The sequence below is a fragment of the Papio anubis genome, chromosome 7 (assembly GCF_008728515.1).
Source record: "Papio anubis isolate 15944 chromosome 7, Panubis1.0, whole genome shotgun sequence".
NCBI classification, from domain to species: domain Eukaryota; kingdom Metazoa; phylum Chordata; class Mammalia; order Primates; family Cercopithecidae; genus Papio; species Papio anubis.
The window spans coordinates 39,122,391-39,146,769 of NC_044982.1; the positions used below are offsets into that span (position 1 = coordinate 39,122,391).

Consider the following 24,379-nt stretch of genomic DNA (forward strand, 5'->3'; position numbering starts at 1 on the left):
CAAATCTGACTCTTTATGCTTGAGCAGAAGTGATGAAAAGATTGGCGTCTAGTTGCTCTGGCAGCACAGTCCCGAGGAGACTCTTGATTACTTCCCATTACCTGGATTCCCAAAGCTGGCCTTGTGCCGTGCTAGTCCTTTCGAGCTTGTTTTGCCAGCATTCCCTTTAAATATGTGAGCCATCTGATCATATTCTTTTCCAATGAATTTTTTTTTTAGACTTAAGATAGCTAAAGTCGGTTTCTATTGCTTGCAGTCAAAGAATCCTGCGTGATCTGGGTTCACACTCCTTAGCCTCTTTATGCCCCTTTCCTTCCTATTTCAAGAAGGGACAGCTGCAAAGAAACTCCCCCTGTTTTCAAATGCTGGCATTCTCACCAAGACCATATCCATACATCCCATCTCCCAGTTCTTTCCTGCCCAATTTGTTTTCCTGTAAAGCTGATCCAAGTAATTCCAAATTCAAGATTGGCTTCGACTTCAATGCTTCCTCTGCTTCTACCTCACTTCTTGCTTTCTTATCATAGCATCTGCAACAGACTGCATGTGATCTTCTCTTGATGTCCCATTTCCCTGCTCCGTCTCCCTCCCAGACCCTTTCTGATCGGGCTGCAGGTCAGTTCCTCCACTGGAATCACCCTCTTGAGCCACATCTCTCCTGACTTGTGGTCAGAGGGCAGCCCCCGGGAACCAGTCCTCTCTAACAAGCATAAAGAAATCTTTCTGATTCCCTTTGAAAGTCATCAAGAAAATTACTTATGGGGGACAAGAACAAACCCTTTATGGCTGGTTTGCTTTTGGGGGAAGGGCAGAAAAGTTCTTGCCTTTCAGAATATATGTCTAAGGACCTAACACGTTCGAGGAACTTTAGAGATATAAAGATACTTTAAAGACTCTTCCTGTCCTTGCTGGGTGGTGGAAGAGAGATGTGAAGGGAGCTACCACTCACTGCCTACCATGGCAGGGCCTTTACATGACAGGGTGGAGCTACTGCCACTTATTACCTATGTATTATACTATGTGCCTGGCACTATGCTAAGCACCTTATATGCATTCTCCTACTTACTATTACAACTGCCCTGGACTTGGGTATCATTGCCATTTCCATTTTGCAGATGAGAAAAATAGGCTGAGAAAAGTTAAATGAACTGCCTTAAGACATCCAACTAGGATGGAGAGTCTGAACTCAAACCCAGGTTTGCTTGAGCAAAGCCTGTCTGTTCCTGGCCCATGCCACCGCACCACTCCTCTTGCTTTGATAAGACACGAAGGCAAAGCAGGGGTGGTATCCTTTGGTGTATGTTAGTGCAGCAGGGTTGGTTTGTCCCAGGCCCCTCCATCTTCAACCTGTTCTTGAATTGCTAGAACCATGATTACTGTGCCTCCTGCACCCAGGGTCACCCTCCCCACCCCTTCCCACAATTCTGTATGTAAGTTTCAGCATTCCTTGGGTGAAAAGCCAGGGAGGGCCCTCACTGTTACAGATGCTATTTTAAAGTCCATTTCTACAGCAGACTGCTCCACCCTGTGCACGCCTGATCTTATGTCAAATGTTCTTGATCTAAACAGAAAGGAGCTTGGAAGTGGTAACAGAAGACCCGAGTTAGAACTGCATTCTGCCTTTACTAGCAATCTAAACTTGACCAAACCATACAACCTCTTTGAGCCTTAATTTCCTCATTTATAAAATGGTGATAAAAATAGCTGTCCTACCCAGAGAGAGAAAATATGGCAATTGTAAGGCACTACTATCTAAACTTTTTGGGAAGAAATGATCCCTAACGTAAAGAATAGGGAAAACCCAGGACATGGATTTAAGTTCATGGGAGACCTGGAGAAAGCAGAGGCTGGATGATGCCATGCATTGCGCCTTAGTTCCTAACCCTTCTTTCTGATTCTCTAACTGATATCTTGGCTTCTACAATAGAGCTTCTCTGCTAAAGGATGAAAATATTAATATTATAAATTAAAATATTTTTCTTTGACTTCAATGTTTATTTTTTGCTTCTGAGTTTAAAAGAAATTCAAACATTTTTGCGGGTCCCTAAAAATATTGTGAGCACTGAGCCCCATGCCTACTGTGCCTCATGCATAAGGTGCCAGGAGTTCAGATCTTCCGAAGCCTTTCCAGCCCATTGTGCTTTCCTCTGCGCAATGCTGCCTCCCAGAGCCTGGGGGAGAGCCAGTTGCCAGCCGCCGGCCACAGCTAGAGAAGGAGATTAGGCGTACTATGCCTCCGTGGCAAAGGGGCACAGGGGATGGCCCTTTTCATCAGGTAGACCTTGCTGCTAGACTAGCTGCTTCTCGCCAACGTGTCCCTGAGACACTGTCTCCTGCATCTCTGACAGTGTACTAGGGACAGCCCACATGCCTGCCTGTAGCCCTGACTCTCTCCCTTCTCCTGCCTTATCTCCAGCAAAAAAAACAAATTTTCCTGTTATCCAAAGCCTACTGTGTGCTGAGAATATTACATGCGTGATGTCCTTGGGTCATTATACTATACTTACAATGAGGCAATATCTCCATTTTACAGAAAAGAAAGCAAACTCAGGGGGAAGTCTAGAGTTCCTGCCACTGGTAGCACATGGCTGTCTACTTCTTGTACTTGTTTGAGGAACCCAACATGACTCCCTCTGCCCCCATCAGAAGCCCATTGCTTTCCTTCTGAGAAGAATGGCTTGACCAGCCCAAGAACAGGATATGTACGGGGATGGACTTAGAAATTCCTTGTCCACATTTCCTACTCCCAGCTTTGAGAGGCACCTTAGTTGATCTTTGAACATTCTGGCCAGGGACAGGAGGTTGGTGGAAGACCTACGGCCCCATCAGGCAATTAGAGGAAGACACAGGATCAGATTAGGGTTACGTATTAGGTTCAGACAGAGGAAAGCAGCCCAGTTTCTGGCCCAGAATGGGGCAAGAGCAGCTGGATGAACCATAGGATCTTTTTCTTAGAAGATTCTGTGCTGCCTTGGACTTCTGAGAGCTCTTTGTCACTGGTGCATGTTACAAAAAGGGGAAAGAGCTTCAGCCTCTCTTGTCATCCCTCTCCTCATTTCCCCCCTCCCGCTAGGTTGAAAAGCAGCCATTAGACCCCTCAGATCAGGCCTAGGCATGCATAGGGTTTGCAAGAGAATTAGAAAGGGTACTCTCTCCGGATGGGTTAGTGACAAAAGGACACCCCCAGAGGGTGTTATAAATTTTCAAAATGCCCTTTCCTATTGGCTGAGGCACCCAGTGCCAGGACCTAGGCTTGGCATGGGAATGGGGGCTGGATGTCATTCCCACTCCCTGCTCAGCCTTTCTGCAGGACCCAGGACCAGTCGGAGGGGCCTGTCTCAAGTCAGGGCCCTCAGCTGCTGATTTCCTGCGTTCAGCATTGTGGAATTTCCAGACTTTCCAGATGACATTCATTATTTTCCACCTCCCAATAAAAGAATCTAGATTGACTTCTGAAATAACATATTCTCTGTAATCTTTATGGTATAAAGCAAATCATGAGCCTTAGAGGTTCGAGCTTTGCCTTAGGCAAATTCCTTAACTTCCATAGGCCTCAGTTTCTCCTTCTTGGAAATGGGGATAAACAAACGACCTTACATGGCTGTTTGCATGAACTGACGGCAGGGTCCACAATGCTGGCACAAGGTGGGTGGGTCTGCCACACCACGTGGTTCGTGGCCCTCAGGTAGCCCAGGCCTGCAATGATACCCACAGTGGATGTTGCACGCCTGGTCCCAGCTACAAGCTCCGGGCCTGACAGACACTCAAATGCAGGCGGGTTGGCTAAGACAGGGAGGGCCGAAGAGCCCTGCACCTCAGCCACCTGCACCGCGGCCCAGGCAGGGGGCGTGCTCCTAGGCGCCCGTGGCGGGGCTGACCCCGTGCTGTGGGAGGCTGCGAGGTCGAAGGGGACAGCGGGCCGGGCCGGCGAGCGGGCGAGCAAGGAGTTAAGCCGGGCGGCAGGGCGAGCGCCTGTCAGACGCGAGCATGTGCAGTTTGCAGCGCATCCGTACTATGGGTGAGTGCCGCCGCGGCCGCCGGGGGCTCCATTCCTCCCGGGCAGCGGCGGCTGCAGCCCCTCTGCCCCCGCGCCGCCGCGGCGGACGCCGACACACAATGCGGGACTAGGCGCGGCGCGGGAGTGCCAGGCGGCGTGGGGGAGGCACGGCCCGCAACTCCGCGCGGGGGGAGCCGGAGCGCCGGGTTTGGGGGCGGGGAGCAGGCGGCGCAGGAGAGCGCCCCGAGTCCCGGCGCGGGAGGAGGAGCGGGAGCCAGCCCTGGAGACTGCGCTCCTGGCCGCACCTGCTCCCGGCAGGCGGCCGGCCCTGCCCTGCCCCTGCCCACGGCCCCTGCCCCGCACCGGTAGGTACCCCAATGCCCGCAGACAGGCCTTTCCACCGCCGGGAGAGGTGGCCGCGCGGGGCCGGCAGCTCCGAGCACAGGGGGCGCGGGCGATGGGGACGGTGATGGAGAAGACCGGGCGACCGGACTTGGGCTCTGGCTGATCCCGCTTCCTCTTTGCTTTCGGTTTCGAGGTTGCTGCCCCGGTTCGAGAGCGAGCCGCAGATTAGATAGATGGTGCGCCCGGGCTTGGATTCCCTGCGGGGGATGGGCGCACAGGGGGGCGTGTTGAGGAAGGGGGTGCGCGTTGGCAACTTTCCCCGCCTGAAACAAAGGGGTGTCGGGGGAAGCGAGGGGCAGCGGAAGGTTGACACCTCCTCTTCTTCCGGGCGGAGAGCACCCAGGAGGCCACCTAGGGAGGTTGGAAGGGGGTGACAATCTGGGTGGAAGCTGGGGAGCCAGGGCTTGGGAGTGGGAACCACGGACCCTCCTAGTTAGAGGCTGAGGACTTTGCTGAAGGGAAGGGAACACTGCCAAAAGGACCCCGCAGCCTTCTCCCCAGGGTGCATGGAAAAACTGGGTGATGGTGGACCCCACACCTAGGCGCCCTCGACTCCCCAGGTCCATGTCCCGGGGCCCACCCCAGCCCCCTGGCTGCCAGCTCTTCACCTGCCCTCCCTGATCTCTGGTCCTCCGTGGAAGATGCCTGGCTGAGATGGGAAGTGTTACAGCCCGGTTCCTGGCAAGGGTAGGGAGACATTGGCCTCTTTCCCAGGTGTCTTCCTTTCCCTCTTTCTATGCTCAGTCAGAAACCCACCCCCTTCCCTTCCTTCCCGGGACTGTCTCCTTTCTTTCCCCAGGGTTTCCCTGGGGGTGTTTGGCTGCCTTAGGTACAGAGCTTGGAGGTAGGAGGGCAGGGTGTTCGGGCACTGCTCAAGGCTCTCCCTGAAGGGAAAGAGCAGGACCCCAGGGAGCTGTCTGCTGGTGTAACCTTGGGGCTCTGCTCACCAATTCTCGTGTTCTCAGCACCCTAGTAGTAAGTGAGCTGTTGCCGTGGCTATGAGCCTTGGGTAATTGAGAGGCCTGGGTTTCTCTCTGCTGTACCAGGAAGAGGGGTCAAGGGAGGGCCAAGCAACCTGCCTTGGGGGTGGTACAGTGTCTTTCTCTCTAGAAAACAAATGGGCCAGGTTCCAGGTCCCCGGTCCTTGGCCTTGTGTCTCCAGGAACAAGGTGCCTCCAGTTCTGAGCTGGCTTACATGTGACCACCAGCTCCTATCCTGTGGCAGGACAGCCCTTTGGGAGCTCAGATTTTTTTCCCTGGTTGGAAGACAGATACATCTGCTTGCCTGTGAGACAGAAGACACTGGAGGGCCCGGGACTAGTGGAGGACTCTCCCGCCTGCTCATGTGAATGAGCTAATGATACAAGTAGCTTGGGCCAGGGTGGGCCTGCCAGGACACTTCGCTCTAGAGACACCTTGCTCAGGGGTGTGCTGAGATGACTTAGCCCTCAGTTTTGTGTTTGGAGACAGATATAGGCAACTGGAGAGAGAGCGTGGCAGGCTTTGGGTGGGGACAACAGGCTTTCTTTAGTGTTGATTTTGATCACTTATAGGTACAGGAACAAGGGAGGTTCCAGGACCAATAAGGAGTAGCAGGAGAAAACTGAGTCCCCTGAGCTATAGATTTGTGGCCCTGCAATTTGTGGCTAAAGTCAGATGCAGGTACTAGACCAGAGAAGCACAGCTAGGCCCACTCCTATGGACCTTCCCACTCTAACAGGGCAGGCAGGGTTGATTATCACTCAAGTCCCCATTGGAGGGGCTTTATTGGTTTATCCTAAGCTGTTTATTCAGAGCTGAGAGTAATGATATGGAGGCCCGACCTCCGAGCCTCCAGTGGTGAGAGGATGGACTTTTCTGTGGCATGTTCCTCAAATATACTGAGGAACTTAAATATCTTAAGATGGGAAATTGATACTCTCCTAACTTCATGTTTTGAAGTGATGAGGCATGAATTTTTACATTTATAAGTGAGTTAAGACCCTCAAGTCCTTGAATGAAAGATATTAAATGAGTTAATGAGCATTATACTGTGTTTATTTTGGTTGTATCAGATTTACATATTGTTTCTAAAGGGAAAGGTGTCATTTTACAGGAAGGGACCAAATTACAGCTTTTGTGGTAGGCAAAGCTCAGTGTTGGTTTTAAAAGTGTAGTTTTTATCAGAAAAGCTCTTGCTGCAGCACGTAAGCAGCAAGTGTTTTTTTCTGCCTACCTCCCAGGAGCTCCTTCCTGGTGGACTTTTTCCTGGTAGACAGTTTCCAGCTAGAATGTTAGTGACTGTCAGCCTCTAGTTTCTGAAGAGGGTCTCTAATGATGTTGGGTACTCTGATGTCATAAGGAGAGACCTGGGTAAGGGCAGTAGAGTGAGGCAGCTTGATCTTATCGGCAACTATATCAGATCTGGCTGTCCTTGAGGGGAGGGAAGGGATAGCTAACCCTCCCAGAGCCTGGCTGTTTTCAAGTTTGTATCCTTTTACGCCTCTCCTCCCTCCTCTCCCCACCTCCCATGTACAGACAAGGTGGTTTGGGTGTATTTTTCAATTGCAGGAACCTTCCTTTTAAGGCGAGGATAATTTCTGACCTGGCAAAGTCTTATCTCCCTTTGTGGCAACACCTGGCTAAGGAGGGAATATCAGACAGGATTCTCATGTTCTGAGCTGAGGAATTTCAGCCTCTGTTGGCCAGATCTTCTTCTTACTCTACATCACTCTTCAGAAATCAGGCTTTGTCTTTGAAAAGTAAAGTGAAACTGATTTCTAGGGAAGGAGTATGAGGGGGGCACTTTTGGTTTGCTTCCCCTTAGGGAAACTGAGCCCCACTGAGAGTTGGCACACTGTCTGTGGTGTGTGAGAATGCATATGTTGGGGAAATTTTCCTTTCCTGGGATTTAAGGGCGTTTAAAATCAAGTACCCAAGTAGATCCATAGGTTATACTTTTCTGCTATAAGATAAAGATGCACTCATAGAATTTACGTACCAGGGTGTTTGGTTCAAGATGTATATTTGCCTCAGACTTTGAGCTGTGGGATGCCCCTTGCTGCTGTGATTCAAGGAAAAGGCAGTGGTTTGCACCCCGAGACACACATCCATAGATAGAACTGAGGCTAAGTCAACCATCACATTTCCAGGCTAGAAAAGAGGGTTTGCTCCTTTCCCTGTTTTCACATTCATCAGGCTGCATTTATACATAGTGTGGACTTCGGCTCTCCTCCCCTGTGAGGCTATACTTCATGTTCATTTTAACATCAGTTCCCCTATGTATAAATGTAGTGGAGTTGAGGTGACAGAGTGATGCTGGCCCCCTGCTCCTTCAAAGGATGGTTCTGAAAGGCGACTTTCCACCCTCCTCTGATTTTGGTGCTTCCACTTACCTTTGGATCACAATCCAGTCTGGCAGTTTGAGGAGCAACCAAAGTCATTGACAATTCGCGTTTTTGAACATCCAGCTTTTCACCGTCCTTTACTCTGCTGGCTCCCCAGTAGGGAGTTTAATATTTTTTCAGGATTCTTGGCTCGCAATGTGGCTGGTATTGTAGAAGAGACAGCATCTTTGAAATGAGGGCAAACCGTCTACACGGACAGGTCTCGGGTCCTCAGATTACTCCTTCCGGTTGCTCCGTCTTCTAGAAGCATGACAGTTTTTTTTGTTTGTTTGTTTTTTTAAATAAGACTTCAGCTTTCAATCAATGTAGGGAGAGCTAATAAATATGAAAAGATGAGGGGAGAGATCACCTTCTGCCACTCCTTTGCTTCCCAAAAGCCCCTCATTCAGAACATACTGGATTATCCACTTCTGACTGCTTTTGCAGTTAGACTTGAATGACGAATGCCATCTAGCTGGCCCATTCATTCATTGTTTCCTTTCAGTTATTAAGAGGCACCCCTGTCACATGAGCTTCTGGAATGATCCGTTTCCATCAGAAAGGTCACTCACCCTGAGTTTTAGTAAGGCCTTGATTTCAGCCCTGAGGAGCTAGGGATGCCAGCCAAGGAGATTGAAGGGCCACAAAGAGAGGATTCTTTTCTAGACTTCTGAGGGGTGATTCATGCTTCAAGATAAAATGTGCTTCCTGGGGCGCCATGGTTTCATTGCTTGCACAGTCAGTGGAGGGACAGGCCCTGGTGCAGCGAGAAGCCCACCTTGCTGACAATAACTGCCATTCTTCAGAGCACCGACAGGGACTTGTTTTTAGCCCACTGACAACCCCCATCTCCTTTTTCATTGCTGTCCTTGGTCAAACCCCATTTTAGTCCCTAAGTCCTTAGGATCTCTCTCCTCCTCGTTCCCAATCAAAAAGGCCGTTTTGAAGTCAGGAGTAAGGCAGCCAGAGCATTGGTCTTACTTTCATCTACTTTCTTAAAGCAAATATGGACAAGAAATATCATTACCACTGGGCAAAACACAAGCAGAGGTTCCAGATTTTTGTCTTGTTTTCTTTTTTTTTTCTCTTGGCATAAGCAATGAGATGACCTTCTTATACTGACCTATAGATGCTGTAAAGCTTTCATATAGCCTGCACACATGGTGAGTGCTTATTAAATCACCAGCTGTGGTACTTGGATGTGATCGGATACCCTGATTTCTAGGTCATTGGGCAATGATTCGTTTGTGTGTGAGCTGATGGTTGGCAAAGGCTTCAGGAATCAGGAAATCTGGGATCCCTCCCTGACTCACTCACTTGTGTGACCTTGGACAGCCCATTTCAGCCCTCTGAGACTTAATTCCACAAATAGAGCTTCAGCTGGCTTCAGTGATCATGGCAATAACAATGACAGCCACCGTTTATTAGGCTAAGCATTTACATATGTTGTTTTCTTACAGCAATGAGATAGCTACTATTAATTATACCCATTTCACAGCTGGAAACACTGAGGCTCTGTAAGATAAAGTGATCACACGTATCATACAGCTAGTAAGTGTCTAAACTGGGACTTGAACTGAGATCTATCTGATTTTATTTTTTTAATAAAAAAAAAATTCTAGAGATGGGTTCTCTCCCTGTCGCCCAGGCTTTACTGCAGTGGCTCACTGCAGCCTTGAAATCCTGAGTTCAAGCGATCCTCCCGTCTCAGCCTCCCTAGGACTACAGGCATGTGCCACCACACCTGGCTACTTTTTAAATTGTTTATATGGAGACAGAGTCTCTATAACTCCCTTTGTTGCACAGACTGACCTCAAACTCCTGGCCTCAAGCAATCCTCCTGCCTCAGCCTCCCAAAGTGCTAGGATTACAGGGATGAGCCACATTTCCCAGCCAGTCTGAATCTATTGTGTTTTATAAGCTTGGATCAGATGATAGAACAAATGTTTGGGAGAGGGTAAAAGTGGAAGCAGTATAGGTTAACATATAAAAAGGAGAATTGACCGGGCGCGATGGCTCATGCCTGTAATCCCAGCACTTTGGGAGGCCAAGGCGGGTGGATCACCTGAGGTCAGGAGTTCAAGACCAGCCTGAGCAACATGGTGAAACCCCATGTCTACTAAAAATACAAAAATTAGCTGTGCATAGTGGCTAGTGCTTGTAGTCCCAGATACTTGGGAGACTGAGGCAGGAGAATAACTTGAACCTGGGAGGCGGAGGTTGCAGTGAGCTGAGATTGTGCCATTGCACTCCAGCCTAGAGCAAAATTCCGTCTCAAAAAAAAAAAAAAAAAAAAGAGAGAGTTGATGTAGATTAAACACAACTAGTTAAAAGGAGACAGAAGTACAGATTCTTATTTGAAAAACATCATCTCAATGAATGTTCAGTAAGGAGAGGTCTGTACCCTGCAGTAGGGAAGTAGACCAGATGGCCTGGGAGTTACTGTAAAGGGAACATGCTTTCTGCTTGGCATAGGAATATATCTCATAAACCCCATTTAATTTTGATACCAAAATTTTCCTCTTGCTTAATGGTCTGTTTGGGCAACATTTTTCTTTCTGTTATCCTACTGTCACTAGTCATAGAAGCTTATCTTTGCAGATTCTTGACCCCAATCCTCATCCTCCAACCTAGTTTCTGGGCCTTTCCCTGCCTATCATTATAATTCAGCTGTAGAGACCTGAGTATGACTCTGGGGTCCCAGCTACACTGAGCAAAGTACAGCAAACATTAGATTATCCTGTTCTTCTGAGAAAGTAGAGCCACTGATTTCTGCATTCAAAGGTGACCAGCTAGTGGATTGGGATCCATTCTTGTTTGTTCCAAGCAAGTTGTCTTCTGCCTTTTTTTTTTGACAAGGTTTTGCTCTGTCACCCAGGTTGGAGTGCAGTGGCACAATCCTAGCTCAATGAAGCCTCTATCTCCTGGGCTCAAGGGATCCTCTAGCCTCAGCCTTCCAAGCAGCTGGGACTACAGGTGCACCACCACACCTGGCCTCTTCCACCATTTTGAAGTATTCATGGAAGAGGAAGGAGGGTTGAGGTGGTGGTCCAAGGAAGGTGAGCTGACCTCTCTTGGAGAGCTAGCATGGTGCTGTATGATGGATCAGTGTGCAAGGGGTCAGGAGACTTGGGTTCTTCTCACACCTCAGTGGCTCTGGGCATGTGATGTAAGTTTTTTGGCTTTTAGTTTTCTTATCATTTGGACAAGATATTCTCTAACATCTGTTCAGGTAATAATACCAGATGATCCAGGCTTTCCTGAGAAAGGTTGAGGTTCTAGCCTTTCTCAGGAAATAACTCAGCTGGTCTGGAACTGTCAGAAGTCAGAGCTGGGAGGGAAGAGATGGTGTTAAAGGAGAAAGGGGCCAAACTGGAAGCTAAGGGACAAAGTCAGAGCTGGAGGAAGTCCCTTCTCAAGAAGGGGGACTAGGTCTGGTCACTGCTCTTCTTTTTTTTTTTTTTTTGAGATGGAGTTTGGCTCTTGTTGTCCAGGCTGGAGTGCAATGGTGTGACTTCGGCTCACTGCAAACTCCACCTCCCGGATTCAAGCGATTCTCCTGCCACAGCCTCCCGAGTAGCTGGGATTAGAGGCATGCGCCACCACACCTGGTTAATTTTGTATTTTTAGTAGAGACAGGATTTCTCCATGTTGGTCAGGCTGGTCTGGAACTCCCAACCTCAGGTGAACCGCCCGCCTCAGCCTCCCAAAGTGCTGGGATTACAGGCTTGAGCCACCACGCCCAGCCCAGTCATTACTCTTTTAACCACTTCAGTGGGGCATCGGAGAGGTGGTGTCTGTACACCCTTATACTCACCATTCCTTATGTCTTGTCTTAAAACGTAAACTGAGCCAGGCAGAGTGGCTCATGCCTGTAATCCTAGCACTTTGGGAGACGGAAACAGGAGAATCCCTAGCCAGTTCAAGACTAGCCTAGGCAACACAGTGAGACCTTATCTCTACACAAAATTGGCTGGGCATGGTGGCACATGTCTGTACTCCTAGTTCCTTGGGAGGCTGAGGTGGGAGGATCACTTAAGCCTGGGAGGTCAAGGCTACAGTGAGCTGTGACCGCACCTCTGCACTCCAGCTTGGGTAAAAGACTGAGACCCTGGGGACTCCAGGGCCTGCTTCAGTCCAAGATTCTTCCCCCTATCCCTGCTCCTCTGCCACTCAGGTCTCCAGAACTTGAGGTCTCTGGTTGATTTTTTTTGTTTTTGTTTTTTAGAGACAGCATATTTTTCTGTCACCCAGGCTGGAGTGCAGTGGCACAATCATAGCTCACTGTAGCCTTGAACTCCTGGGTTCAAGCAATCCTCCCACTTCAGACTCCCGAGTAGCTAGGACTATAGGTGCACCACCTATATTAGCACCTGGCTAATGTAGCTGATGCTTTCTGGGCAATTCAGTGTTAGTGAGAATATACCCCTCTGTTGCCCTAACTACGTGAAAGGGCAAGGCTAAGCCATATACTCAGCCCAGGAACGCAGGGGACACGTATTCTTTGTTCATGGAATTGGGCTAGGGCTAGGCTGTCTTCAGTTCCCTTTGAACAAGTCTTTTTCTTTCTTTCTTTCTTTTTTTTTAAATGGAGTCTGGCTCTGTTGCCAAGCTGGAGTGCAGTGGTGCAATCTCGACTCACTGCAACCTCCTGCCTCAGCCTCCCGAGTAGATTCTCTTGCCTCAGCCTCCCGAGTAGCTGGGACTACAGGTGCACGCCACCACCCCCAGCTAAGTTTTGTATTTTTAGTGGAGATGGGATTTCACCGTGTTGGCCAGGATGGTCTCGATCTCTTGACCTCATGATCCGCCTGCCTTGGCCTTCCAAAGTGCTGGGATTACAGGCATGAGCCACCACACCCGGTCCAAACAAAGCCATTTTCTAAGGACGCTTGGATTATTTCATTCCTTGGTGCATCTTCTATTTTCATTTCATCATATTCAAGGTTGGGGAGCAAATGAGTTCCCATTGAACCCACCAAACCAATATTTTCCATCCCTGCCTATCTTATGTTCTCCTCACCTCTTATTCGCCTATCTCCATTATTTCTAATGGTGGTACCATGCTACCGGGGGGATGAGAGATGATTTCATTTGGTACAGGGACAAACATTTCATTTTAATAGCTATGTTTCTAATGAGTATAAAGAAACATGACTCATTGGAATGTACTCATCAAGCAACTTAATTTTGCCTCCCACTGTCTCTTTATGTTTATCCAGTGGGATTAGTTCTTTCCCTGGTCTAGGGTGAAAACTTAGGCCCTGTAACTTTTCTGGTTATTCATAGGAGAAGATTCTGTGATCACTTTAAGTCTTACAAGCATAGTCTCAACTAAGTACGTAATATACCCACTCTATGAAGCAGAGTCCCATGGAAAAAACTAAAAAATACAATAAAATAAAAATACATCTACTCCTTTGTCACTGGACTGGGAGGGGCAGGAAAGTGCTCATTGGGTACATTGTCTGCTGGCTTCCAGCTTCCTGGTCCATATTTTTATCAGATTTTCAGAGAACCCTCCCTACCCTCCCAATTGCTGGGATGTCTCACTTCTATTGTCTTGAAAAGAGCAAATTATCAGCCAGGAGAGGTGACTCACACCTGTAATCCCAGCACTTTGGGAGGCTGAGACGGGCAGATCACCCGAAGTCAGAGTTCGAGACCAGCCTGGCCAACATGGTGGAAACCCTGTCGCTACTAAAAATACAAAAATTAGATGGGCGTGGTGGCAGGTGCCTGTAATTCCAGGGAGGCTGATGCAGAAGAATTGCTTGAACCCTGGAGGCGGAGGTTGCAGTGAGCTGAGATTGCACCACTGCATTAGCTCAGCTCACATGGCTGTGAGCAAGACTCTGTCTCAAAAGAGCAAATTATCCCTCTATTCTAGATCATTGCTCCTTCCTCAGCCCCTGAAATCCAGTGGTTCACCTCTCTAGCCTCTTTTAGCTAAGGTCCTTCAGTCTGCCCAAGGGGCCATCTCAGAGAAGACCTGCTCTGACCTCAAGTCAGCCCACATTAGGGCATGTGGCCCACATTGGTCCAAGGAAACAATGACACATCGCTGGGCGCAGTGATCCTGGGAAGGCAGGCTGACCCCAGCTCAGCAGTCTCCCTTGGCTCCTCCAACAGCAGATGGCCAACTTGTGTCCCATCCTTTGGATGTCTCAGTAGGTGGTCAGGTGCAAGTCCACCATGTCCTCCCAGTTGCAGGGGACAGACATCAAGTTTCCTGAGTGGTCCTGGTGAATCCCCCTCTCACCAACTCGACAGGAGGGCCAGTTCTCTATGGGGATAGGGTGAGATATCACAGCACACTAACAGCAACCCCAGAGTTCCTCCACAAAGATTCTTCCCCAGTCTCTGCCCATTCTGATCCTCTATACCCTCAGCTTGAGAGAGGGGCCCTTGTGCACCTCTTTTGAAAATGTGCATCCTTCTCTGGTGTCACACTTATGTGCATTATACCTGTTGCGTCTTGCTGCCTTAGTTAAGACTTTTTGATTTAACATCTTGTTATATGTGTATCATCAAAACCATCATTGTCACAATAAGCCTGTGATTTCATGGATATTATTGCTTAGAATAAGGCTACAGTATATATTTAACTGAAAAAAAAAGTGACTTAAATAAAACGGTTAATGACAACAACTGACATTTATTGATAACTTATAATGCCAGGTTGCTCTTTGTAGTACAGTAAACATGCTTTCTCACTTAATCCTCATGAGGAAGGTACTTATATTTTCTCTATTTTACAAAGAAATAAACTGAGCCTGGGCATGGTGGCTCATGCCTGCAACCCCAGCACTTTGGGAGGCTGAGGCAAGCGGGTCACTTGAGGTCGGAAGTCTGAGACCAACCTGGCCAACATAGTGAAACCCCATCTCGACTAAAAGTACAAAAATTTTCTGGGCATGGTGGTGGGCGCCTGTAATCCCAGCTACTCAGGAGGCTGAGGCAGGAGAATCGCTTGAAGCCAGGAGGCAGAGGCTGCAGTGAGCCGAGATTGCACCACTGCACTGCAGCCTGGGTGACAGAGCGAGATCCTGTCTCAAAAAAATAAATAAATAAATAAAAATTAAAAAATAGGCCGGGCGCAGTAGCTCACGCCTGTAATCCTAGCACTTTGGGAAGCTGAGGCTGGCGGATCACGAGGTCAGGAGTTCGAGACCAGCCTGGCCAACATGGTGAAACCCTGTTTCTACTAAAAATACAAAAATTAGCTAGGCATGGTGGAGGGCATCTATAATCCCAGCTACTCGGGAAGCTGAGGCAGGAGAATTGCTTGAACCCGGGAGGCGGAGTTGCAGTGAGCCGAGATCGTACCACTGCACTCCAACCTGGGTGACAGAGCTAGACTCTGTCTCAATGAATGAATGAATGAATGAATGAATAAATAAAGTGAGGCAGAGAGGTGAAGCAGCATGTCCAAGTCACATAATTGGTGTCAAAGCTGGGATTCGAATGGAAAGAATCTGACTCCAGAGTGTGAAAGAATCTGACTCCAGATTACTAATCTGACTCCAGAGTACTCCAGAGTACTACCCTCTGTCATTTCCCGTAGGGCAGTGGGCAGCCATGCCGAGTCATGAAGGTGGCATGCAGGGATGGGAAATGCTACCTTAGGAGATAATTGACATCCTTCGCCCTGGCATTCAAGCTCTCCATAGCCTTTACATTCTTTTCCAAACGTATCTCCCCAGCGCCCCCAGGAACTCCTTCTATGCCCTTTCCCAGAGCCTAATCCACTTGAACAACTAATCTGGCATACACACACCCACCCCTGCTTCAGTTGTTCCAATGCCTGAAGGTCACTCACCTGCCTTGCTGCATACCCAAATTGTAGTCCTTTTAGAAACCAGAGACCATCTCTGCTGCAAAAGTGCGTTTAAACAAAACCACTTCTGTTAGGATCTTTTAACTACTCTTATCATTTGTCACCAGGTCACAATTATTATGTGCGTTTATGCAAAAGGCAGTGAACAAGAGTTGGCAAACACAGATCCCGATCTCTTCCTGCAGCGCCACTATCTGCTTGTTAGCATGCGGTTATCTGCTTGTCTGCTAACTTATGCAAGGCTCTCAACTTCTCTGAACGTTGGTTTCATCTTTAAAGGGTGGGTCCAGATGATATTCCTTCAGTTTTTTAATATTCTATGGTGGTTTTGCTTGCCATATTGTCTCCAATAATTTTTAAGCTCCCGAAGGCTAGAACTCTGTTTTGTGTATCTTAATACATTTCAGGACCCTGTACAAGGTTTTACACACAGAAGGTATTTAATAACGTTAGTTGGTTGGCTGCTGGGAAATAAGCCCTGTGATCACTCTGCTTTGGCCTTGACTGACCTTTAGAAATCACCTTCTGGGGCCGGGCACGGTGGCTCATGCCTGTAATCCCAGCACTTTGGGAGGCCATGGTGGGCGGATCACCTGAGGTCGGGAGTTTGAGACCAGCCTGACCAACATGGAGAAACACCGTCTCTACTAAAAGTACAAAATTAGCCAGGCCTGGTGGCGCATGGCTGTAATCCCAGCTATTTGGGAGGCTGAGGCAGGAGAATTGCTTGAACCTGGGAGGTGGGGTTGCAGTGAGCCGAGATCATGCCATTGCACTCCAGCCTGGACAACAAGAGCAAAACTCAGTCTCAGAAAAAAAAAAAAAGAAGAAGAAGAAGAAGAAATCACCTTCTGGGTGATCACCAGCAAGGACTTTGCAGTTCTCTTTTCAGCACACGTTTATAACAAAAGTTTGGGTCCTATCTGTTGCATTTTTTTCTTTCTTTCTTTCTTTTTTTTTTTTTTTTTTGAGACAGAGTCTCGCTCTGTTGTCTAGGCTGGAGTGCAATGGCACGATCTCAGCTCACTGCAACCTCCACCTCCCAGGTTCAAGTGATTCTCCTGCCTCAGCCTCCCGAGTAGCTGGGACTACAGGCGCATGCTAACACACCCAGCTAATTTTTGTATTTTTAGTAGAGATGGGGATTCTCCATGTTGGTCAGGCTGGTCTCAAACTCCTGACCTCAGGTGATCTGCCCACCTCGGCCTCCCAAAGTGCTGGGATTACAGGCATGAGCCACAGCGCCCAGTCTGTTGCCTTTTTTCTTTGGGAGACCTAACGTCATGCTGTTAAAGCCCACAGTCCTTTCTCTGCAATTTTGAAATCTGAAGCACTATAAAACCAAAAGCTTTTCTTTCACTCAAGTGACAGCAAAATCTGACTTGGCCTAACAGAGGCTCACACCACACAGTATGAATATTCATAGATGTCACCATAGAAACATGAATGTGCTTGATTAGTGGGTGCTGCCCCAGACCCTGCTGTGAGGATTATGTAATTTATGATATGTGCTCTACATTACCTTTTAAAAAATCTTTAAAATTCTGAATTCCAGGGGTTTTAGATAGGGGACTTTGGTGCTATATGACCTTCCTCAACAGAGATGCCATTGGCACTGGAGTGGGACAGGTCTTTGGGCTCTTCAAACATTACAGAACCTCACCTGGGACCCTGCCTCATTGGCTTATCCCTAATCTCAGCCCTGGCTCCAATATAACTATAGCCTGTGGTCATGGCTTACCAACTTGATTTTTAAAAATATTATTTATCTTGGCTGGGTGCAGTAGTTCATGCTTGTAATCCCAGCACCTTGGGAGGCTGAGGTGGGAGGATCACTTGAGCCCAGGAGGTCAAGGCTGCAGTGACCTATGATCATGCCACTGCACTCCAGCCTGGCCAACAGAGCAAGACCCTGTCTCAAAAATAAATAAACGAAAATAATAAAATATCATTTATCTTGATTACTAAATATTTTGGCACTCCCTTAAATTTTGTGCCTGAGCTGAGTGCCTGTCTTGTCTCACCCTAGTTCTAGCCTGTGGGTCAATCCTTCCATTTCTCCTAACCCCACTGCCATGACTCTGGGATGAACTGGTGTGTCCTCAGGGCAGGGGGGACCTGCTGGAGGTTTGCACTTCAGTTCAAGCTAGTTGGGACCTGTTGCCCCTAGGCCAAGTTAGCTCATGCAAAGAAGCTGGTTCCTAGAGGCATTTTCTTTGTTATTATTATTATTATTTTTAACCCCCAAGTATACCTGGAGGCATTTCCTATACCTGGATGTTTCTTTGGATCCCAAATGAACATTGTTCCTCTGCTTTCATCTGGAAGGTGATGCAGCTACTCCTTTGAGTCAATTTGCTGATTAATTCCTATAGCTGCTTTGACTGGATGTTTTAAAACTTTAAAAAATATCCAAATGCACACGGAAAATCATAAAAGCAACACAGAAATGCACAATAATGGAATCTAAGGTGTTCTATTGTGTTTTCGATTTTGTTTTATTTTGTTTGAGACAGAGTGTCGCTCTTGTTGCCCTGATTGGAGTGCAGTGGTGAGATCTCAGCTCACCTGCAACCTCTGCCTCTCGGGTTCAAGCGATTCTCCTGCCTCAGCCTCCCGAGTAGCTAGGATTACAGGCACACACCACCACGCCCAGTTAATTTTTGTATTTTTAGTAGAGATAGGGTTTCACCTTGTTGGCCAGGCTGGTCTTGAACTCCTGACCTCGTGATTCACCCACCGTGGTCTCCCAAAGTGCTGGGATTACAGGTGTGAGCCACCGCACACAGCCTCTTGTGTTTTATTTATTTGTTCTTTTTTAAGAGACAGGGTCTCTATTGCCCAGGCTGGAGTGCAGTGGTGTGATCATAGCTCAAGGGATCCTCCCACGTGAGTAGCTGGGACTAGAGGCAGAGACACTGTACCCTTATTTACTTTTTTGATGCAGAAACTGTACAGGAGCTATGACTGAGAGTTACAAGTGTCAATGGAAGAGCCAGGCGTAAAAAGTCCTGTTTCTGGACCTTCCACTGGCCAGGAGACCACGCCCCTCCTTAATCCCCAGCCCCCAGGTGTCCTCAGATGGTGGAGGACCCATGAATCAGCTATCCCCTCAATTGAAGGGCATATATATATTTTTTTATCCTTTGTTGCTGTTTAGCAGTGATGGTCATACTTGTGGGAATTGAGGCTGCCTTTCCCACACTATTAAATAACCAGCCCTTCTCAGAGTCTGAGCCATAAGTATTTCTGACACTGCGTTTTTAACCTATTGGAGGTCTTCTGGGATCATCACTTCTCTACCCCTATTCCTGTCCATGCTTCCTCACGATATAGCATTTTCCATAAATATACTAAAGCATCCTCTTACATACTGTTTACTCATCTTCTTGTCCATTAAGGAAGATATTCCACAGACCAAGCCTGGCACCTATTTATTTGACTTCATCTAAACAATCTTTGCCTCCAGACATTGAAACATTTATGATTTCCCTAGCCTCTTCAGATAACTTGTGGTCTTCTACCTATTGTCATTACGCTGGAAAATGCTGAGATATAATGTAATTTGAATTAGTCAGGGAAATGAAATTTCCCAAAGGTGCCAACTGAATAGTTTTTTTAAGCTCCATAGGTTGACTACATTGTCCGTGTACCCAGCTGATACCAATAAAAGACCTTTAGTGGGGCACAGTGGCCACTGCCTATAATCCCAGTGCTTTGGGAGGCCGAGGCAGGAGGATCACTTGAGGCCAGGAGTTTGAGACCAGCCTGAGCAACATAGCAGGACCCCATATCTACAAAAAAATTAAGAAATTACCTGGGTGTTGTGCCATGTGCCTGTAGTCCTAGCTACTTGGGAGGCTAAGGCAGGAAGATTGCTTGAACCCAGGAGTTTGAGTTTATGGTGACCTGTGATCACATTGCTGAACTTCAGCCTGGGCAACAGAGCAAGACCTTGTTTCTAAAATTAAATAACTAATAAATCAATAAATAAAACCATTGCCTTGGCTGGGCTCAGTGGCTCCTGCCTGTAATCCCAGCACTTTGGGAGGCCAAGGTGGGTGGATCACCTGAGGTCAGGAGTTCAAGACCAGCCTGACCAACAGGGTGAAACCCCGTATCTACTAAAAATACAAAAAAAATTAATCAAGATGGTGGTGTGCACCTGTAATCCCAGCTACTCGAGAGACTGAGACAGGACAATCGCTTGAACCCAGGAGATGGAAGCTGCAGTGAGCCGAGATCGTGCCACTGCACTCCAGCCTGGGCGACAGAGGGAGACTCCGTCTTAAAAAAGAAAAACCAACAGCAACAAAACACGTTGCCTTTATTCTGGGAGATTGATCACTTGAAGCTACCTTAATTCTGCTCACTCCTTCGTCTTTCTTGGCATTGCAGTTTCCCTTGCTTTTAGGGCACATTATCTGAAATGGTAGCCCTGTCTTTTATTTAGTAAATATTTGTAAATATAAGTTTTTAAGAGTCAGTATAATGCCTCAACCATACTCTAAAGGAGAAAGAAATAAGGGAAAGTTAGTTATAATACTGTAGGGGTCAAAGCAAAGTTTCCCCTTTGCCTTCTGAAGGTTTGCAAAAATCAACTCACAAAACTCAGATTAATTGGAGAAAAAGCATATAAACTCTACTAATGTGTGCATGAGGAGAACCACAGAGTGATTGCCCACCCTCCATCGTGGCTCAGAAGCTTACAGAACGTCTTGGCAAACCAGGTATGGGAGGGGGGCAATGAGGAATTCTGTTGATGGGTAATAAAAGATTATGAGGGAGGAACGAATGGATCGGGAACAGACATTAACTTGTAAAGGGTCTGTTCAGGTGTGGTTTTCAGATGTGGTTACATTCTTGGTCTTACAGAGGAGAAGAAAAAACAATTGTTCTCTTTGGTGGATCTGCATCTTAGGCAGATAAAGGAACTTCAGAGAACTTCATCCTCCTTTGGGAGAGTAGATGGGTGGTGGGGAGAAGGTCAGAGAGACTTTGAGGTATTGGTTTCTGAGCCCCAGCAATACATCATTATGTATTCTAACATGTGCTTGCTTGGGCACAACCATACAGAAGGCAGAAGGATGCAGTCAGATGCTTGAACCTTTGCATAGACTCACCGAGAATGTAACATCCACAAACACCCACAAGATACAGGTGTATTGTGTGAGTGACTCAAATACCAGGAGAGGTGCTGCTGGGGTTGACGTGACTTTCCAAAATGCTGAACCATTCCTGGTAAAGCTCCAAAGAACACAGAGTACAGTATCTCCTCCATTTTGCATGCTAATGGTGTTCAACTCAGCATGTGTTAAAATAGTGCAAAACCCCGCTGTGTTTATTTTAGAAAGGGAGTTCGAATCTTGATATAGATAATTATAAATGGACGTTTTACCTCTGTGACGTCCAGTAGAACGTTCCAAAGTCATGTGGGAGAGTTCTTTCATTGGCCGTGTGGGAATTGCATTCCAGGTGTCCACTTGTAAGTACCTGTGGCATTCCCCGCCTACCATGGTGCTGACAGAGCTGCCAGGAGGGCCCAGGACTGGGATACCTGCGTTCTCGGCCTGGGCTACCGTGTCTCAGTATTTGTATGACCTTAGGTAGGTTACACTTAACTCCATGTGCCTGGGTCTCCTCTCTGTAAAAGGGATGACCATGACACACGCTTCTGGCCTAACCTCGGGACGGATGCCCACTGTGCTGCCCTCCCGCGACCCCAGACAATCCAGGGCATTCGTGTGTGCCCACAGCATATACCCTATCCACAAGCTCTCCCTTGCTGTAATTTCTCCTTACTATTTAAACATCCTTAGGTCTCTCTTATCTTGAAAGAGAGAGATAGAGAGAAAGAAAGAAAGGCACGGTGGCTCACGCCTGTAATCCCAGCACTTTGGGAGGCCAAGGCTGGTGGATCACCTGAAGTCAGGAGTTTGAGACCAGCCTGGCCAACATGGTGAAACTCCATCTCTACCAAAAATACAAAAATTAGCCAGGCGTGGTGGCAGGCACCTGTAATCCTAGCTACTTGGGAGGCTGAAGCAGGAGAATCACTTGAACCTGGGAGGCAGAGGTTGCAGTGAGCCGAGACTGTGCCATTGCACTCCAGCCTGGGCAACAAGAATGAAACTCTGGCTCAAAAAAAAAAAAAAAAAGACAACAACAACAACAAAAAACAAAAAGAAAGAAGGAAAGAAAAAGGAAAGAAAGAAAGAGAGAGAGAGAAAGAAAGAAAGGAAAGAAAGAAAGAGAGAGAGAGAGAAAGAAAGGGGGAAGGGAAGAGAATAGAAAGAAAGGAGGGAGGCAGAGGGAGGACACCTGTCTCACCTCTGCTTCCCTTCCAGCAGCTTTTCTCTCTCTTTTTCTTCACAAACTAATTTCTCAAGAGTCATTGCACACACTATCTTAGTTAGCTCCCCTCACAGTTCTCCTCCATCTTTTCTTTCTGTAGCGATGGGGTCTCACTATATTACTCAGGCTGATTTTGAACTCCTGAACTCAAGTGATCCACCTCAGCCTCCCAAAGTGCTGGGATTACAGGTGTGTGCCACCATGCCTGGCCTAAAGGAAGCATTTTTCTTTTTTCTTAAAAAAAAAAAAAAAAATTCTAGACAGGGTCTCACTCTGTTGCCCATGATGGAGTGCAGTGGCATGATCATAGCTCACTGCAGTCACAACCTCTTGGGCTCAAGGATCCTCCCACCTCAGCCTCCCAAATTGCTTGGACCACAGGCCTGCACCACCATGCCTGGCTACCTTTTAAATTTTTTGTAGAGATGGGGTCTTGCTATGTTACCCAGGCTGGTCTCAAACTCCTGAGCTCAAGCCATCCTGTCACCTCAGCCTGCCAAAGGGCTGAGATTACAAGCGAGAGCCACCGCGCCCAACCTACACTCCTCCATCTCACATGCTCTTCAGTGTGCTGCTTAGCTTTCTCTGTCCCTGGCCAGCTTACAACTGCAGTTGATCACAGCCTCCAGCACTCTCCTGCCTCCGCTTCCCTGGGTGTCCTCCTGCCTCTCTGGCCCCTTCAAAGCACCTCGTCCTCCACCAGCCCCAGATGTCACCCCATGTACCTTCTCCACAGTGTGCTCCTCCTCTGCAGTGCTTCATCCAGGTGGGGTCCCAAACTGACTGTTCCCACATGTCCTGGAGCACCGCAGACTTAGAGCACCTAAAAGGCAGCCCATTGTGGGTCCCCAGATTCGTACCTCTTCCTGTAGCTCTTCTCTTGGGTGCCATTGTGCAAGTCAGAAGTCTGAATGTTAGGCCGGGCACAGTTGCTTACACCTGTAATCTCAGCAGTTTGGGAGGCCGAGGCGGGCGGATCACTTGAGGTCATGAGTTCGAGACCAGCCTGGTCAATATGGTGAAACCCTTTTTCTACTAAAAATACAAAAAATTAGCCCCCTGGTGGGGGCTAAGATTATGAGTGTGGTGGTGCGTGCCCATAATCTTAGCTACTCAGGACGCTGAGGCAGGGTAATCGCTTGAACCCGGGAGATAGAGTTTGCAGTGAGCTGAGATTCTGCCACTGCACTCACAGTCTGGATGACAGTGTATGAGACCCTGTCTCAAAAAAAAGAAAAAAAAAAGTCTGGGTGTCATCCTCGACTCCTCCCTCTCAATCTCTCTCCCAATAAATCACTCACCGAGTCCTGTCAGTCTTGGCTTCTTAATAGGCTTTGCTAATTTTTGTCATGTTTCTTTTCTTTTCTTTCTTTTTTTTTGGACAGGGTCTCACTCTGTTGCCCAGGCTGGAGTGCAATGGCACGATCTCAGCTTGCTGCAACCTCTGCCTCCCTGGTTCAAGCGATTGTCCTGCCTCAGCCTCCCGGGTAGCTGGGGTTGCAGGTGCACACTACCATGCCTGGCTCTCAACCCCAGTGTCCAATAGAGATGGGGTTTTGCCATGTTGGCCGGACTGGTGTGTTGTGTTTCTTAATAGCCTTCACTAATTTGTGGTAGCTGCTTGACCCTTGTTAGCATTTAAGATTGTTAGCATTTAGGATTGTAATCCCTGATTTACTGTTTGGACTGAGTTAGAGGCCCTCAACACTGATGATATTAGGGTCCCATAAGCAATTAAAAATAAATTAATATAGTTCTAAATTATAATATAAAACACAGATAATTTATATGTGTACTGAAGCCAAATGACTTCATTTGTATTCTCTCTCATTTTTTCTTCTTTAAAATAATTTTCTTGGTGCCCCATGGTGGCCAGTGCCCTAAGCATGTGTGTAGTGTGCAGATGGGTAATCCAGGACCATATAGAATGTCAGTTTCTTTTGGCCCTGGGCTGGGGTCTTTGACTTTGTGGTCTTTGAATGTACCTGGTGGCACAAAATAGATACTGAGTAAATGTTTAATGAATGTGTGAGTGAATGCATGAATGCTGAGATGAATTTGAAATGTCTCGCTTAAGTAAAAAGCACTGTAAGAATGTAAGTTATTATTAGTTTTCTGATGTTGGATGTTACTGTAGAATTTCCAAGCTCTTATATTGCCAGTGTTTTAAAAAACAACCAGCCCTGCTGTTGTGCATCAGCATTCATGCCCCAGCCTACATTGCATTCAGTGGTCTGGACATAAAATATGCATATAAAGATTCCCAAATTAATAAGCTAGTGAATGTGTACAATAGCATGGTTTGTCTGAGTCCCTTTAGTCCTAAGTGGGTCTCTCTTTGTTTTGAGACAGGATATCTGCCGGCCACGTGGCTCACACCTGTAATCCCAACACTTTGGGAGGCTGAGGTGAGCAAAC

The 24,379-nt window shown here is 47.5% G+C and overlaps 1 protein-coding gene across 2 annotated transcripts in view; it reads left to right on the plus strand.

The window, feature by feature from the left end:
• The first annotated feature begins 3,688 nt into the window (after window positions 1-3,688).
• TMEM229B (transmembrane protein 229B) overlaps window positions 3,689-24,379 on the plus strand; it is a 46,156-nt gene continuing 25,465 nt past the window's right edge. Inside the window, exon 1 of one of the 2 annotated variants that reach the window (XM_009211776.4) lies at window positions 3,689-4,362. The gene's annotated coding sequence lies outside the window, so the exon portion shown is untranslated. The remainder of the gene's footprint in view (window positions 4,363-24,379) is intronic. The other variant, XM_009211771.4, reaches the window with a different exon arrangement.